Raw genomic sequence first — 18,678 nt, 5'->3', positions numbered from 1 at the left:
AAGCATTAGGGAGTCAAAATACTAATCTACTCCAGGTCATTTCTACGTGTGTCTCATGCCTGAGAACCAAAGGTAAGCTGTCAAACTACAAGTCCAATGCCATACAGGCCTCCCTGTTGCTAGAGTTCCTGAAATGATGGTCATGCACAATTACCCTGTAGAACTTTGGCCTCCAAAGTAACATGCTTTCATTCATAACTCATCTTGATCACAGCCACAGTGCTTTGTCATGTCAATGGATTAGGAGCAAAGCATGGATTAGGGCTGTTTCAGTAGATGAAAGCCAAAAACGAATATTTTATGTTACGCCCTCATCACGATGACTGTGATGACCCACTGCTCCATCACTGCCAGGAGGGCTGCACAGAGCTGGCTGCCACAGAGACTTGACTTGGCTACCGCTGTGGCAGACAGAGTGTGCTGTACTCAATTTGCTAAGCCAGCACAATCGCCTATACTGCCAGTGACCAAGGCCAGAAGCCTCTGCAGAGAAATAGAAGCACAATTTTAGTGGTGTATTATGTCATGATCAGGCTTTGGAGATTTATCTTCTACCACATAAATACACTCAGTGAACTCAAACTACTTCATCTAAGTCAGCGGTTCTCAACACATGGGTCTTGACCTCTTAGGAGGTCAAATGGCCCTTTTGTAGGGGTTGCCTAATACCAGTAGAAAACACAAATATTTGAAAGATTTTTAAAAATTTAACTTATTACATTTTACCCACTTAGTATTATATTATGATTTATAACATTAGTAAAATTAAAGTTATGAAGTAGCAACCAAAATAATTTTAAGGTTTTGGGTCACCATAACATGAGGAACTGTATTAGAGGGTCACAGCATTAGGAATGTTGAGAACCACTGATATTAATGATCCCCTCTGAAAAGACCCCTACAATTCCTCTCTGCAGGGTATTTGGCTCCTGAGAGCTGCTCCCTTCCTCCTCCCTAACCTGATGGTGCAGATACCTCACTGAGCAAGGATATCCACTGTACCACTGGCTGACATTCTGTAACTCCATGACAATGAATGTTTCCTTCTAATCCTGACCCCAAGTGTGGGCGCTGAACACACAGTAGTCCCAAGAATACTGGCTTTATTGGGGTCGCAATGTTCCACAGCTCTTTAAAGCCCTGCTTACCTTTTCACAGTAGACAAAAAAATCCTGTCATTTTAGTCAATTAAAATCAAAGAATCATGCATTCACACAAGAAATATGACACTAGTTCCTGGACTCCTGAGACAGGGGAAGAGCACCATGGGCACCTGGTGGATAAGGCTGTGAAGAAAAAGACACAGATGTTGCCACAGGAACCCAAGATATGTTAGAGCAGAAAGAGAAAGAGGCTCCTGGGAAGGCTTTGGATTTCCTTCTCTACAAGGCACAATGGGTCTCAGTTCTCTAGGATGAAAGCAGATTTCTCAGGCAGAATCCAAATTGTGCAGCTAGGTACAAGCTGCAACCCTCCAGAGTGATGTGGTCTATGTCCTGACCCCCACTACTTTTCATTCCGTTTACAGGAAGTTTGCTCCTGCTGATCCTTGGACCCTGTCCCCATGAACATGCTCATCCTTTTCTTCTCAGCTGCCTGAGTAGAATTGCAATTTCCTATGTGCAGGCTCTGCTCCTTTGCCCACTTCATGCACTTTCCTCCTCATTCTCCTACTGCTTTTTGTCTCTCTTGATAGGTCCCACATGTGCCTCTCCCTCTTCTCCCCCCCTCCCTCTGTGCCTCTTTACCTTCTGGGTTTACCAAGGACATGCAGTTCAATCCATCTGGTTATTGATTAGGATCAAAATGAGGTGATGAGTTGGTGAAGACTCCAAATCATATAGAACCTGAAGTTCTTTCATGAGGATTGTAGAAGCTGGACAGCTGTTTCTTCATACATACATACATACTGGGGTCCAGTCACATTGTTGGACAGTTATGAATGTAAGTAGAAGGGAGCAAATATTTCACACTGCAGGGAATGGGGAGGGGTAGAGAGCTTGTGCCCAGGTTGACAGAGGTGTCAGACAGGTAACAACAGGTCTTGGGGTACACAGCTCAATTGCGCTCTGGCCTGGCTTCCTCCTGTGGCTGTTAGGCCACACCAGGCCAACTCGAGACCTGTGGCTTAAAAGCCACAGACCCAGCCACAGTCTTCAGCGCTTGAAAGGAGACACAAGCAAAGGACTCTGTTAGTGACTTTGACATAGGCAGGACTTAACCCTGAGCTACCCTGCTCTATGACGGTTTTCATACTGATTCTTCCCTTTCTACCTTGTTTCTCCTTTCAGCAAGCACAGCTCTGTCCTCTCTCCTCCCCTCCTCCCTTGTCCTTCCTTTCTCCTTGCAATCTACTGCCCCTTGGTGCATCCAATGATATCTGTTTGGGATCAAATTCCACTGAATCCACATAAAGAGTCACAGTGGAAAAGGCCCTTCTAGGGTCACAGACATGTTAGGGTGCATGTCCTATATATGGGTACAGCCATCTTATCAGGGGCAAAGGGTCTTACAAAAGCAAAGCTGAAATACAGAACAATAAGCTGTTGGCCTTTCTTACTAGGCTTCCTTGGGACTCCATTTTCCATGCCTTGTTGTCCCTTACCTAGGGGTTTTGTTTGCTTTCTTGGGGATGGAGAGTCAACAGAATAAAACATAAAACAGGTAACTAATCTTCCTCTTTACCCCCTTTCAGACCCTTCTTCGCTTCTTAGAGGCTCTGGGCACCTCCTGGGGCTGGTCCTCACTGGATGCAGATGCTGACTCCTCAAACGTTATTTCCATGTCTCCTTCATGATCATGTCCTTTGCTGAGCAAAGGCCCCAGGGCAGATGATGCTTGGTGCCTTAGAGTAGTTAGAAGTGACCCGTGTTGCTGGATGGTGTCCATAGTAGATTCTGTAACCTTGTCAAGTTTAGATTCCTCTCACATTGCCCCTGCCTGGGCAGCCTTTGCTGGAGATATGGGCAGGCATGTCTCAGGTTCCCAGACTCCATGGTACTCAGCATGAATCTCTGCCCCCAACCATGCTACTTTTCATGACAGGAAATAGATCACGACTCTTAAGTCACACAGATTTTGCCATTTTTACCACTTTCAAGACCTTAAGAGCAAAGCTTGCTTAGAAAACTTTCCCAACCCAAGGAGCTACTTGACAGGCTGCTCTCTAAACACCCTTGTGCCCTAGACTGGGTCATGACCTCGGCTTACATTGACAGAGTGTTTCTTTGATAGTTAGGGGCTAACAGTAAATATCCCACCACAGAGACCATGGCATGAGCTGGTTGATCCAACTTCCTTTGTCACATATGGCAGACCACTGGTGGCTTTGTATGTTCTGTCTCTCAACATGAATTGTGGAGTGGACTGTACATGTTATTCGTTATTTTTTCTGAGATACAGGCTCATTATCTAGTCCATTCTGATCTTGGGAGGTGGTCACTGTCATCCAGTGTGGGCTCAGGAAGCCAAACATGGCTCCTGTATGTGAGCAGCTCCACAAAAAAAAGCTTTTTGTTTTTTTCTCTCTCTTTTCCTTTTAAAATTTTTTTGTATTTATTACATTTTATTTCTTTTGTATGCCAGCTGTAGCCACATCCCTCATCCCCTCCTAAACTTGCCCCCACACCCTCCTATCCTCCAATGCCCCTCTACAAGTCCACTAATTGGGGAAGTCCTCCTCCCCTTCCATCTGATGATAGTTTATCAGGTCTCATCAGGACTGGCTCTACTGTCTTCCTCTGTGGCTGGTCAGGCTGCCCCTCTCAGGGGGAGGTGATTAAAGAGCCAGCCACTGAATTCATGTCAGAGACAGTCCCTCTTTCCATTACTAGGAAACCCACTTGGAGACTGAGCTGCCATGGGCTTCATCTGTGCAGGGGTTCTAGGTCATCTCCATGAATGTTCCTGGGTTGGAGTATCACTCTCAGAAAAGACCCCTGGGCCCAGACATTTTTTTGTTGCTCTCCTTTTGGAACTAATATCCCTTCTAGTTCTTTCTATCACCTTGTTCTTACAAAAGATACCCTGCACTCTGCCCAAAGTTTGGCTATGAGTCTCAGCATCTGTTTTGATACCCTGTAGGGTAGAGCCCTTCAGAGGCCCTCTGTGATAGGCTCCATCCTGTTCCCTGCTTTCTCTCTCTTCTGATGGCTATCACATTTCCCTTTATGAATGAGGATTGAGCATCTTACCTTACCCAGGTTCCTCCCTCTTGCTTAGCTTCTTTATGTGTTCAGATTTGATATAGCTTTAGGAGGATAGAAAGAGTACAAGAGTCTCATATCTTCTTAAGATATTCATGTATGCACAGGTTTGTAACTCTTAAATAATATTTTCTGGAACATCTGCATGGGAAGACAGACATGGGTGTCATTTCTGCTCTGAAAATGCAAGCAGAGCACTAGGGTGAGGATTTCAACAGTCAGAATCCAGTGTGATTCAACCTTGGTGAAACTTTTTGGGAAAGACCAGGAGGTGTGGCCGTGTTGGAGGAGGTGTGGCCTCTTGGAGGATTCACAAAGCACTAGGAAGTCAAAAGACAAAGCCACTCCAGGTCATCTCTGTGTGTGTCTCATGCCTGAGAACAAAAGGTAAGCTGTCAAGCTACAAGTCTAGTGCCACACAAGCCTCCCTGTTGTTGGAGTTCCTGCAATGATGGTCATGCACAATTACCCTATAGAACTTTGGACTCCAAAGTAACATGCTTTCATTCATAACTCACCTTGGTCACAGCCACAGTGCTTTGTCATGTCAATGACATGGATTAGGGCTGTTTCAGTAGATGAAAGCCAAAAACGAATATTTTGTGTTATGCCCTCAACACGATGACCGTGATGACCCACTGCTCCATCACTGCCAGGAGGGCTGCACAGAGCTGGCTGCCACAGAGACTTGACTTGGCTACCGCTGTGGCAGACGGAGTGTGCTGCACTCAATTTGCTAAGCCAGCACAATCGCCTATACTGCCACAGTGACCAAGGCCAGCAGCCTCTGTAGAGAAATAGAAGTGCAATTTTAGTGGTGTATTATGCCATGATCAGGCTTTGGAGATTCATCTTCTACCACATAAATACACTCAGTGAACTCAAACTACTTCATCTAAATCAGGGGCTCTCAACACATGGGTCTTGACCTCTTAGGAGGTCAAATGGCCCTTTTGTAGGGGTTGCCTAATACCAGTAGAAAACACAGATTTGAAAGATTTAAAAATTTTAAATTACTTAGTATAGTTTATCCATTTAGTATGACATTATGATTTATAACGGTAGTAAAATTACAGTTATGAAGCTGCAACGAAAATAATTTTAAGGTTGTGGGTTACCGCAACATGAGGAACTGTATTAGAGGGTCACAGCATTGGGAAGGTTGAGAACCACTGATATTAATGATCCCCTCTGAAAAGACCCCTACAATTCCTGTCAGCAGGGTAGTTGGCTCCAGAGAGCTGCTCCCTTCCTCCTCCCTAACCTGATGGTGCAGACACCTCACTGAGCAAGGATATCCACTGTACCACTGGCTGACATTCTGTAACTCCATGACAATGAACGTTTCCTTCTAATCCTGACCCCAAATGTGGGCACTGAACACACAGTAGTCCCAAGAATACTGGCTTTATTGGGGCCGCAATATTCCACAGCTCTCTCAAGCCCTGCTTACCTTTTCACAGTAGACAAAAAAATCCTGTCATTTTAGTCAATTAAAAGCAAAGAATCATGCATTCACACAAGAAATATGACACCAGTTCCTGGACTCCTGAGACAGGGGAAGAGCACCATGGGCACCTGGTGGATAAGGCTGTGAAGAAAAAGACACAGATGTTGCCACAGGAACCCAAGATATGTTAGAGCAGAAAGAGAAAGAGGCTCCTGGGAAGGCTTTGGATTTCCTTCTCTACAAGGCACAATGGGTCTCAGTTCCCTAGGATGAAAGCAGATTTCTCAGGCAGAATCCAAATTGTGCAGCTAGGTACAAGTTGCAACCCTCCAGAGTGATGTGGTCTTTGGGTACCTATGTCCTGACCCCCACTACTTTTCATTCTGTTTACAGGAAGTTTGCTCCTGCTGATCCTTGGACCCTGTCCCCATGGACATACTCATCCTTTTCTTCTCAGCTGCCTGAGTAGAACTGCAATTTCCTATGTGCAGGCTCTGCTCCTTTGCCCACTTCATGCCCTTTCCTCCTTATTCTCCTACTGTTTTCTGTCTCTCTTGACACATCCCACATGCCCCTCTCCCTCTTCTCTGCCCTCACTCTGCACCTCTTTACCTCCTGGGCTTACCAAGGACATGCAGTTCAATCCATCTTGTCATTGAAGAGGATCAAAATGATGATGAAGATGAAGACTCCAAATCATATGGAATATGAAGTTCTTTCATAAGTATTGTAGAAGCCGGTCAGGTGTTTCTTCATGCAAGTGACTGGGCCATGCGACTGACTTCTCTGTCCAGTCACAGTGTTGGGACTGTTATGAATGTAAGTAGCAGGGATCTAAGAGTTCACCCTGAGAGGAGAGGAGGAGTAGAGAGCTTGTGCCCAGGTTGACAGAGGTGTCAGACAGGTAACAACAGGTCTTGGGGTACACAGCTCATTCAGGTTCTGGCCTGGCTTCCTCCTGTGGCTGTTAGGCCACACCAGGCCAACCGGAGACCTGTGGCTTAAAAGCCACAGGCCAGGGCATGGTCTTCAGCCCTAGAAAGGAGACACAAGCAAAGGACTCTGTTAGTGATTTGACATAGGCAGGACTTAACCCTGAGCAACCCTGCTCTACCACAGTACTATTCCTGATTCATTCCTTTCTAACTTGTTCCTCATTTCCCCAAGCCCAACTCCATCCTCCCTCCTGCCCTTCTGTGCTCTGCTGCCCTTAGGTGCATCCACTGATGTCTGCTTTGGGCTCAAATTCTACTGAATCCATATAAAGGGTCACAGTGGAAAAGGCCCTTCTAGGGTCACAAATATGTTAGGGTGCATGGATACATGGATGCAGCCAACTTTTCAGTGGCCAAGGGTCTTGCAAAAGCAAAGCTGAAATACACAGCAATAAGTTGGTGGCCTTTCCTACTAGGCTTCCTTGGGACTCCATTTTCCATGCCTTGTTGTCCCTTACCTGGGGGTTGTGTCTTCTCTTTTTGGGATGGAGACACAACAGAATAAACCATTAAACAGGTGACTAATCTGCCTCTTCACCCCCTTCCAGACCCTTCTTCGCTTCCTCTTAGAGACTATGGGCACTTCCTGGAGCTGGTCCTCACTGGATGCAGGTAGTGATTCCTCACATGTTATTTCCATGCTTCCTTCATATACAGTGTTCCTATTCTTGGCACAGCCCACGGAGTACACAGTGTTGTGTGTTTTCTCACTCAACTGTAGGTCAGTTTTATTCATGCCATTAGACACGCTGGTGCTGTTGGTAACCTCAGCCTTATCTTGTGTTCCTGTCATTTGTTTGCAGCTGCTGTCTTCCAGGAACCCCGGTTCATCAAGGGATGAGTAACTGACCATAATGGTGCTATCAGTCTCCTCATTGTCAGCCTCCACACCGTCATCCCATGAGGCTGAGTTCAGATCAGAAGCGGTGTCCTCCAGGCAGGACAGGTAATCCTCTGAGCTGTCACTAAGTGAGAGAGTACTCTCTGTCTCTCCTGAATTTCTGTTGCTCCTCTCAGCCTGTGCAGCAGAGCGCTGTTGGTCACAATTCTCTGGCCAGTCAATCTCCAGCAGCTTGCATGAATCTGGAGAGCTAGCTGTAGAGCAGCTCTTGCTACTTTTCACTACATTCACCTCTTGCCCTTTGTTGTCCTCAGATGACAAGAACATGGGCAAGGCATTGTCACTCTCTCTCTTCCTGAGGGTGGACAGGAGGGTGAGAAGATATGCAGAAATCTTGATAGAATGGAACTTTGGAGCACGCCAGATTTCTCTAAGGATGTTACCAACACTTTTTCTCCTGATGCACATATTGTTTTCTGCCAGGGTGTTATGTGGCCTGCTTGTTCCTATGCGTCCCAAGGTTTCTAAGGCTACGGATAATAAGTAACACATAGCATCCACAATGGTAGAGATGGACAGCCTGGAACCAGTTTCTCTGGATGCTGGTGGTAGATCTGCCTCACGGAGATCCATGCTTGGAAATTCTTCCTCCATGTCCCCCACCATTAAAGGTGGGGAATGGGATCACCCACAAGATGCTACAAGTACAAAAAAAGAAAAGCAGGTCTAGCAGACAAGTTTACAGCTCTCAGGTTTTAGATCATGAAAATTATAGCTCCCTCAAATATGCTAATGTTGCATTTTGGGGCCAGAGTTTTAAAAGAAAAAGCCAATCCAACCCCCTACTCAGTATAGCATAAGAAGGATCACATGTAAAAATATATGAGAACTAAGAAGTTGAAAAAAGACCAAAAGACACATTGGAAAGGAGTTGGAAGTAGATTCTAAAGGATCAACAAATCTAACAAACCCTTGACCTGTGTCACCCATGGAGAAGATGCCAATTGTTGAAATGTGAGACAAGAAAGTAGGACAGTAGGATCTATGGGAGCCCTAGGGGAGGTGTGGGTGTGATGCAAACTCATACACTAGAGAATGGATGATTCTGAAATTTCGTGAATCATATGACAGACACCAACATCGATAAGGTACCATTAAACATGAATTCTGCCTACTTTCAGGCTGCTACACCCTGGGTGTGATGATCAATTCTGGATGTTGAAAGAGTGCAACGTGATTAATAAAGGCACAAGACATAACAAGTAATGCAATTTCTGTCATTAAGGACTGTCTAGGATCAACAGATTGCATGATGGCTCTTGCCTACTGGTCTTATGGTATAATGGAGACTAGTGCTCCTCACCAGAAAGACAAGAGGAGATAAATACAAACATTGGCTTTAAAGCCTGGATTTCCACATATTGTTATGAGGAAACCATGACAACAAACATACAAAATCTCTTTCACTCCCTTTTCTCTCAGTCACTGTGTGTGTTTGTCTGTTGAGAGAGAGAGAGAGAGAGAGAGAGAGAGAGAGAGAGGGAGAGAGAGAGAGAGAGCGCCAGTGTCCTTAATGAATATCCATGTGTACTGAGGTTGCTGGATCCCTTAGTAGCTTAAACGTCTTTCTACAGCACATGACAGAGTTGATGTTTCCTGTTCACAGTGAAGTTCCCAGTTCATCGGGGGATCCTAGGTTAATTAATTAATCCTAGCACATGGAAGCTAATTGACAATGTTCATATCAGGAAGTCAAGTGAAGAAGCCCACGCTCAGCCACAAGGAATGAAATTGTGTCCTTTTCTGAAATAGAAATAAACACAGGGATTGTTGTCTGTAACATGATAGTTCCAGAGATATGGTTGACCTAACTAGAACCATGGATCAGTACATGGAACCTTTATTAAGATGGGGAAGCTTAGGCACATGCCAGAGGCAGCTGCAATGTAACAGAGCAGATGAAAATGATCCCAGTCCATTCTCTGCTTCACACAGAAACCCCTTACTTTACACAGTTAAGGTTTAAAATAGGAAAAATGAAATCAAAGCAAAATATTCCAAAATTTTAATGGAGTTAAGCAAAATGAACACATGAGCAGAAATACATGCCTCACCAAATGCTTTGGATGCATAAATGAAAAAACAAAAAACAAAACAGAACAAAACCCCAAACCAACAAAGAGGGACTCCCCCAATATCAAGTCGAAGAGATTAGGGAAGTCCAAGTTTCTCAGGAGCAAAGCTGGAGTCCAACTGCTCTCTATCCAAAAGGATTAAGACCAACCCCAGACCACTTCAGTGCCTCATATGAAAGGCTTTCTGTGATTTAACAAGGAATAGACCAATAACAGCATGGGATAATCAAGTTGTTTCTTAAGCTCCAGGGCCTGAATAACTATGTCATAGCTGTGAATAAATCCCCAACAAGATGGAACTTAACAGATAAAGGGTATCCCTCCTCCCAGGTTCTCAGTGGACAATGAGGCATGGCCATTGGAGGAGCCGGTGACTTGGAAAGATGGGTGAAGTAGTTAGTTACATGACCTTGATAGGCCCCTTCTGCCTCCAGTCACCCAATTTCTCCTGCTGGTTTTCATATTCCTGGACTTTTGTGACCTCCCAAAAGCACCCCTTGCAAGAGACCAAGTACTCAGACACATGAAAAGGTGTGAGACCATTCTCATCAAACCTTGAGGAGGACTTTTTGACTTTAATAACAGTACGTGGCAGGCTGACAGAGAATAGACTGAGGATCTCTGTGCTGACTTGATCATGACTGGGTATGACACAGTTGCAGAATAAATCTGTGGTAGCCCCAATTGTAGGATACAAAGGTGAAGAAAACCCACCAATCCCTGATCTTCAAAATCAGATCATAGGTGATATAATCCTTCAATTCTAAGTTAGCATGCAAAGCTCTGAACCCAATCTCCACCTGGCTTCAAGAAATTGCATATGTGCTCTGCCTTCTGCTCAGTTCCCTGATGCTTCTCCTCCAAAGGCAGCCCTAGGTTTCTTGTCTCGTGTGAGGTTTGTTGGGTGGTAGGACTTTGTGGTATTCCTTGGCTCCTGATTGCCAGGAATGATCAGAGATGTAACACTGTAAGAGCCGAGTTTTTGCTAGGGTGAAAGTGTCACACATTGTTTAGGAAACCTTCCCCTGCAGCAGCCAGAGAAGAGATATAACACTTCTGTAGGGGAAGCCTTTCCCATCACATCTGCAATCAATGGCCTTTTATTAGGACCCTAATGGTCTCTAATAAATCTGACTACTACAGGCATCATCTCTATACTTGTGATAATCAATTTCTTTATCTTAAACTGAAATAGATGGTCATCTAAAAGAAGGTAGCTCTTCCTGACACTGTGATGCTGTCACAAAATGGGCTGTAATGATATGTTTTTATCTTCTTTTTTCAGGGTGTTGGATGGGACACAGCAAGTATGGAAGATGGTAACCAAGATGGATGCAACTTTAAGCTCATCAAAACAGGTAGATGTGATGAGTGCATGCGGTGATGAAATTTCTTATTTTCTACAGCTTTTCCATACTAATAATTTATTATGTATACCATGTTCTGTCTGCATGTACAGCTGCACACCAGAAAAGGACACCAGATCTCATCATAGATGGCAGTGCACAACCATGTGTTTGCTGGGAATTGAACTCAGGACCTCTGGAAGAGGTGCCAGTGCTCTTAACCTCTGAGCCATCTCTCCAGCTCCACTCAAACTTTTTTAAACTAGAAAAGTTAAATTTGAAAATGTCAGATCATTATGCTTAAATAAGAGTAGAAATATGGGGCTAGTAAATAAGAAAGTAAAGTAAAAGCACAATTTAAACCAAGAACCAATTAAGAAAGATAACTCAAAATCAACAAACCAGAAAACAAACTCACTGTTTGGAGGTCAAAGCTGAGCAACAGGGTCTGTTTTGAGAAGATCAGTAATATCCAAGTTGACTTGAACCAATGTCTGAGTCCAACAACTCTGCAGCCAACCTAGCAATGGCCTGTCTGCAGTGTACCAGCTCCAGCCAGTGCCTCATGGGAGTGGAGTCTGCAACTCCTCACATGGCTTCTGTGAGGTCACACAGAATGAACCAGTCACAGCCGTTCACAACATGGACACCAAAAAGGCATTTGCTTTTGGTCTCCAAGCACAGCATGACTTTTCTAACTGCCATGACCAAATTCCTGAGAAGCAACACCCTGTGGTCCATAGGTTTTACTGTTGTTCAGGATCTCAGAGGACAAGAAGGGGGATGGCTGGGGTCTCAGGAAGATCGTTTGAAGCAGATACATCCATGGCTTTGGCATATCTTTGACATGCCTCTAAGGACTTTATCATTTTTACTGGCTTTTCACTGCCCTGGGGGTTCACAGCCTCCCACATAGCACTCCCTGATAGAGACCAAGAATTTAGCGACATGAGATGATGTGAACTCATGCTTGAACCCTGTGGAGGACAGGACATTTGAATCTTAACAAGAGTGTCTGCAACCACAGACTCAGCTAGCTTTGGAGTGACCTCGGTTACAGACCTGACTTTTGACTATTTTCTTCAAGGTCCTTTTCACTTAGACCCTCAGATTGTCTAGTGACTAAATACTGCACATCTCTACACATGATACGCATTTTTTTTCTTTTTTTTTGTTTTTGTTTTCAAGAAAGGTTTTTTTCTGTGTTGCCTTAGCTGTCCTGGACTCACTTTGTAGACCAGGCTGGCTTTAAACTCAGAGATCTTCTTGCCTCTGACTCCCCAAGTGCTAGGATTAAGGATATCTGCCACTACACCCAGCTCAACTCTTAAACTCATATGTATGAGCATCTAAAGGATGGTAGCCTGTCTGTGACAGTGAGGCTTTGTGGAAATGAGCTGTCTGTTTTTCAAGATTCCCCAGAGCAGGTTCTGTCTCCTGAGTGGCATGGTGGCAGGGGAATACTCATCATGATAGGGGAATTTATAACCAGAGGAAGGGGCCAGAGGGAACTAAAAAGGACATGGGTGTGATCCAAGCTCATGGAAAAATCTGATTCCTTATTCTTTACAGCTAATATAAACTAACAAATGTTTTAAGGTAAAGAAATGAATCAGCATACTATATATAAGAGATAAATGAATAGATAATAGAAAACTGTTGTTAATAATAAGCTGAAACACATCACAAACTAAATCTAAAACAATGGACAAACACTAAGTCAAATCCAGGTCCGAAAAACAGCCCACGAGTAAGAAAACTCACTCTGTGCAGGTCAGTGGGGATTACAGATGTTCAGTTGTAAAGATGGACAATAAAAAATAAAACTCTCAGGACCAACGTCTTGAGACCAAGCGCTCTGCAGCCAGCCAACAGCGTAACCACGGTATAAACACAAGACCAAGGCTCAGCCAGTACCTTATAGGGGTGGGCTAATTCCATTCCTCACAATGGCTCTCTGTGAGGTCAGGGAGCCACGGACCAATCAGAGCTAGCCAAAACTCACCATAATTTTTGAGTCCTTTCTCCTGGCTCCTCTCAAATCAATGCCAAGAATTATGTTAAGAGAAGAAAGTTTTTTTTGACCCAGTCTTTCAGAGATCAGGCACAGCATGGTGGTGGGCTCAGCTGGTGGCCCTGGCAGCAAAGTGTGAGGCATCTGTTTTTACTGCCTTGACAATCTCTCAGGTCACCAAAGGTTCCAATACACACACATGTATGTATATATGGATGCATAAAATGAAGAAAAATAAACTTTTAATAAAAACCTAATTAAGTGGGCTGGAGAGATGGCTCAGAAGTTAAGAACACTGGCTCTTCTGCCAAAGGTTCTGAGTTCAATTCCCAGCAACCACATGGTGGCTCTCCACCATCTATAGTGAGATCTGGTGCCCTCTTCTGGCCTGCAGGCACACATGCAGGGAGAATATTGTATAAATAAAAATAAATACATTCTTTAAAAAATAAAGACATATTTAAGTCCTGGCATGGTAGCACACACCTTTAGTCTTAATACTCAGAAGGAAGAGGCAGGTGGATCTCTGTGAGTTTGAGGCTAGCCTAGTCTATAAAATGGGTTTCAGGACAACCAGGGTTGTTACACAGAGAAATTCCATCTCAAAACAAAACAAAAAAACCCATTTAATGCTATTTGGGAGCTCTATTGTTTCATACAACCTTAAAAAGCTATTTGTTTATGTAGAATGAAATTCATTGTAATCATAAGATAAAGTTTCTTTAAGCTATAACATTTAATGTGGTATATGTAGATTTTTATAAATATTTCCTTTCCCAGCAGGTTCTAAAGGAGAGAATACTAACATAAAATGTTTTCTACGTTTATTGAAAGACTAAGAAGAATACCTCTCAACTCCTCGTTGGGATTGTTATTTTGGAAGCGATGACCCAATGGCTAAGAGCGCTTGCTGTGTTTGCAGAGGACCCAGGTTCAGGTCTCAGTGCTCAGATCACGCTGTTCACGGTCACCTGAAGCTCCTAGTCCAGGGCATATGATACCCACTGTGACCTCCAAGGACACCTCCATGCTCAGGCTCCTCGGCTCCTCAGGGGTTGGGGTTACCCTCTCCCGGGAGCTGCAGTGTTAGGAGAAGAAGCGGAGTTCAGGCTCTTAGGCCCCTCAGCTCATCAGAGGTTGGGGCAACCCTCCCCTGGGAGTTGCAACCTCTAGCAATTCCTGCATTTCCAGTTTTAAATTAAGAATTTTGATCAGTTTTAAATTAATTTTTGTACAAAGTAAAAGATATGTTACAATTTCATTCTTCTTCATGTGGATATCCAGGTTTGCCAGCCGAGTTTGTCCCCATTTCATGCTTTTTCCTCCTTTGTTAACAGGTAGGTGTCTGTAGCTCAGTCAGATTATTTCCAGGTCCTCTACTCTGTTCCCCTGGTCTAACAGTTTTTATGCCAGTATCAGACTGTCTTTATCAGTGTAGCTCTGTGGTGTAGTTTGAAGTAGGGTATTCTGATGCCTCCTGCTGTGTTTTCACTCCTGAGGATTGCTTTGAGTATTTTTTTTTTTTTTTTTTTTGCTCTGGTTCTTTCTTTCTCTTTGTTTATTTATTTTAAATTTTTTATATTAATTACAGTTTACTCATTTTGTATCCCAGATGTAACCCCCTCCCTTATTTCCTTCCAATTCTACCCTTCTCCCTAATCTCCTCCCATGCCCCTCTCCAAGTCCACTGATAGGGGAGGTCCTCCTCCCCTTCCATCTGACCCTAGCTTATCAGATCTCATCAGGACTGGCTACATTGTTCTCCACTGTGGCAGAGAGAGGTGATCAAAGAGCCAGCCACTGAGTTCATGCCAGAGACAGTCCCTGTTCCCATTACTAGCGCACCCACTTGGCTGCCATGGGCTACATCTGAGCAGGGGTTCTAGGTTATATCCATGAATGGTCCTTGGTTGGAGTATCAATCTCAGAAAAGGACCCTGAGCCCAGACATTTTGGATCTGTTGCTCTCCTTGTGGAGTTCATGTCCTCTCCAGGTCTTACTATCTCCTCCCTCTTTCATAGGATTCTTTGCACTCTGCCCAAGTTTGGTTATGAGTCTCAGCATCTGCTTTGATACCCTGCAGGGTAGAGTCTTTCAGAGGCCCTCTATGATAGGCTCTAGTCCTGTTCCCTCTTTTCTCCCTCTTCCAATGTCCACCCTGTGGGTCTTTTTGAGTGAGGATTGATCCTCTCACCCAGGGTCCTCCTTCTTGCTTAGCTTCTTTAGGTGTACAGATTTTAGTATGTTTATCCTATATTATATGTCTAGTATCCACTTATATGTGAGTATATACGATGTGTGTCTTTCTGCTTCTGGGATACCTCACTCAGGGTGATCTTTTCTAGTTTCCACCATTTGTCTTCAGATTTCATGGTTTCCTTGTTTTTAATTGCTGAGTAGTATTCCACTGTGTAAATGTACCACAACTTCTGTGTCCATTCCTCCATTGAGGGACTTCTGGCTTGTTCCCAGGTTCTGGCTATTACGAATAAAGCTGCTATGAACATGTTTGTGCAAATGTCCTGATTGTGTACTTGAGCATATTTTGGAGGTATGCCTAGGAGTGGTATAGCTGGATCTTGAGGAAGAGCTATTCCTAATAGAAATAGTCTGAGAAAGCAACAAATTGATTTCCAAAGTGGTTGCACAAGTTTATATTCCCACCAGCAGTGGAGGAGGGTTCCCCTTTTTCTACATGCTCTCCAGCATGCATTGTCACTTGAGCTTTTGATCTTAGCCATTCTGATGGGAAGAAGGTGAAATCTCAGGGTTATTTTGATTTGCATTTCCCTGATGACTAAGGACATTGGGCATTTCTTTAAGTGTTTCTCTGCCATTTTATATTCCTCTACAGAGAATTCTCTGTATAGCTCTGTACCCCTTTTTATAATTGGATTACTTTATTTTTTGCTTTTTAACTTCTTTAGTTCCTTATATTCAGGATATTGGATCTCTCTCAGATATAGGGTTGGTAAGATCCTTTCCCAGTCTGTAGGCTCTCATTTTGTTCTGACAACAGTGTCCTTTACTTTACAGAAGCTTTTCAGTTTCATGAGGTCCCATTTATTGAAAGTTGCTCTTAGAGCCTGTGCTGTTGGTGTTGTGTTCAGGAAGTTGTCTCCTGTACCAATAACTAGGCTCTTCCTCACTTTTTCATCTAACTGATTTAGTGTGTCTGGTTTTATGTTGAGGTAGGTCTTTGATTCACTTGGACTTTAGCTTTGTGTATGGTGATAAATATGGATCTATTTGCATTTTTCTACATGTGGACATCCAGTTAGATCGGCACCATTTGTTGAAGATGCTCTCTTTTTTTTCCAATGTATGGTTTGGGCTTCTTTTTCAAAAATCCAGTACCCATAGGTGTGTGGGTCATTTCTGGGTCTTGTATTCGATTTCATTGATCCACCATTCTGTTTCTATGCCAGTGCCATGCAGTTTTTATTACTATTGCTCTGTAGTACAGCTTGAGATCAGGGATGGAAATACCTTCAGACAATCTGTTGTTGTACAGGGTTGTTTTGGAAATTCTGTGTTTTTTTTTTCCATGTGAGGTTGAGAATTTTTCTTTCTTTTCTTTTTTTTAATTTTTCATCAATTACACTTTATTCATTCTGCATCCCCCCATAAGCCCCTCCCTCCTTCCCTCCTGATTCCACCCTCCCTCCTCCCTCTGCATGCATGCCACTCCCCAAGTCCACTGATAGGGGAGGTTCTCCTCTCCTTTCTGGTCTTATTCTATCAGTTCACATCAAAAGTGGCTGCATTGTCCTCTACTATGGCCTGGTAAGGCTGCTCACCCCCAGGGGGAGGTGATCAAAGAGCAGGCCAATCAGATTATGTCAGAGGCAGTCCCTCTTCACATTACTATGTGACCCAATTGGACTCTGAACTACCCTGGGCTACATCTGTGCAGGGGTTCTGGGTTATCTCCATGAATAGTCCTTGGTTGGAGTATGAGTCTCTGGGAAGTTCCCTGTGTTCAAATTTTCTTGTTCTGTTGCTCTCCTTGTAGAGACCCTGTCCTCTCCAGCTCTTACTATTTCTGAGTTCTTACCTAAAATTCCATTCACTCTGCCCAACAGTTGGCCATCAGGCTTAGCATCTGCTTTGATAGTCTGTAGGGCAGAGGCTTCCAGAGGCCCTCTGTGGTAGGTTCCTAGGTTGTTTCCTGTTTTCTTCTTCTTCTGATGTCCATCCTCTTTGCCTTTCCGGATAGGGATTGGACATTTTAGTTAGGGTCCTCTATCTTGCTTAGTTTCTTTGGATGCACACGTTTTAGTGGGTTTGTCCTTTGTTGTATGTCTATATGAGTGAGTATATACCATATGTGTCTTTTTGCTTCTGGGACAACTCACTCAGGATGATCCTTTCCAGATCCCACCATTTACCTGCAAATTTCATGATTTCCTTATTTTTCATTGCTGAGTAATATTCCATTGTGTAGATGTACCACAATTTCTGCATCCATTCTTCACATTCTTCAGTTGAGGGGCATCTGGGTTGTTTCCAGCTTCTGGCTATTACAAATAAAGCTGCTACAAACATGGTTGAGCAAATGTCTTTTTTGTGTACTTGAGCCGCTTTTGGATATATGCCCAGGAGTGGTATGGCTGGATCTTGGGGAAGCACTATTCCTAGTTGTCTGAGAAAGCGCCAGATTGATTTCCAGAGTGGTTGTACAAGTTTACATTCCCACCAGCAGTGGAGAAGAGTTCCCCTTTCTCCACAACCTCTCCAGCATGTGTTGTCACTTGAGTTTTTGATCTTGGCCATTCTCATGGGTGTAAGGTGAAATCTCAGGGTTGTTTTGCATTTCCCTAATGGCTAGTGAGGTTGAACATTTCTTTAAGTGCTTCTCTGCCATTCGGTATTCCTCTACAGAGAATTCTCTGTTTAGCTCTGTTCCCCATTTTTTTTAAGTGGATTACTTGGTTTGATGCTTTTCAGCTTCTTTAGTTATTTATATATACTGGATATTAGTCCTCTGTCAGATAAAGGGTTGGTGAAGGTTCTTTCCTAATCTGTAGGCAGTTGCTTTGTTTTGATGACAGTGTCCTTTGCTTTACATAAGCTTTTCAGTTTCGTGAGGTCCCATTTATCGATTGATGCTCTTAGAGCCTGTGCTGTTGATGTTCTGTTCAGGAAGTTTTCTCCTGTACCAATGAGTTCTAGGGTATTCTCCACTTTTTTTTTTCAAGCCAATTTAATGTGTCTGGTTTTATGTTGAGGTCTTTGATCCACTTGGACTTCAGTTTTGTGCAGGGTGATAAGTATGGATCTATTTTCATTTTTCTACATGTAGACATCCAGTTGGACCAGCACCGTTTGTTGAAGATGCTATCTTTTTTCCATTGTATGGTTTTGGCATCTTTGTCAAAGATCAGGTGTCCATAAGTGTGTTCTTGTATTTGATTTGCGAGTATTTTGTTGAGTATTTTTGCATCAATGTTCATAAGGGAGATTGGCCTGAAGTTCTCTTTTTTTGTTGGGTCTTTGTGAGGTTTAGGTAGCAAGGTGACTGTGGCTTCATAGAATGAGTTTGGTAATGTTCCTTCTGTTTCTATTTTGTGGAATAGTTTGAAGAGAACTAGAGTTAGTTCTTCTTTGAAGGTCTGGTAGAATTTTGCAGTGAAACCATCTGTTCCTGGGCTTTTTTTGGACGGGAGAGTTTCGATGACCAGTTCTATC

The sequence above is a fragment of the Meriones unguiculatus genome, chromosome 19 (genome assembly GCF_030254825.1).
Source record: "Meriones unguiculatus strain TT.TT164.6M chromosome 19, Bangor_MerUng_6.1, whole genome shotgun sequence".
Lineage (NCBI taxonomy): Eukaryota > Metazoa > Chordata > Mammalia > Rodentia > Muridae > Meriones > Meriones unguiculatus.
The sequence above is the reverse complement of the archived record's forward strand: the minus strand, read 5'-3'. Positions refer to the sequence as shown.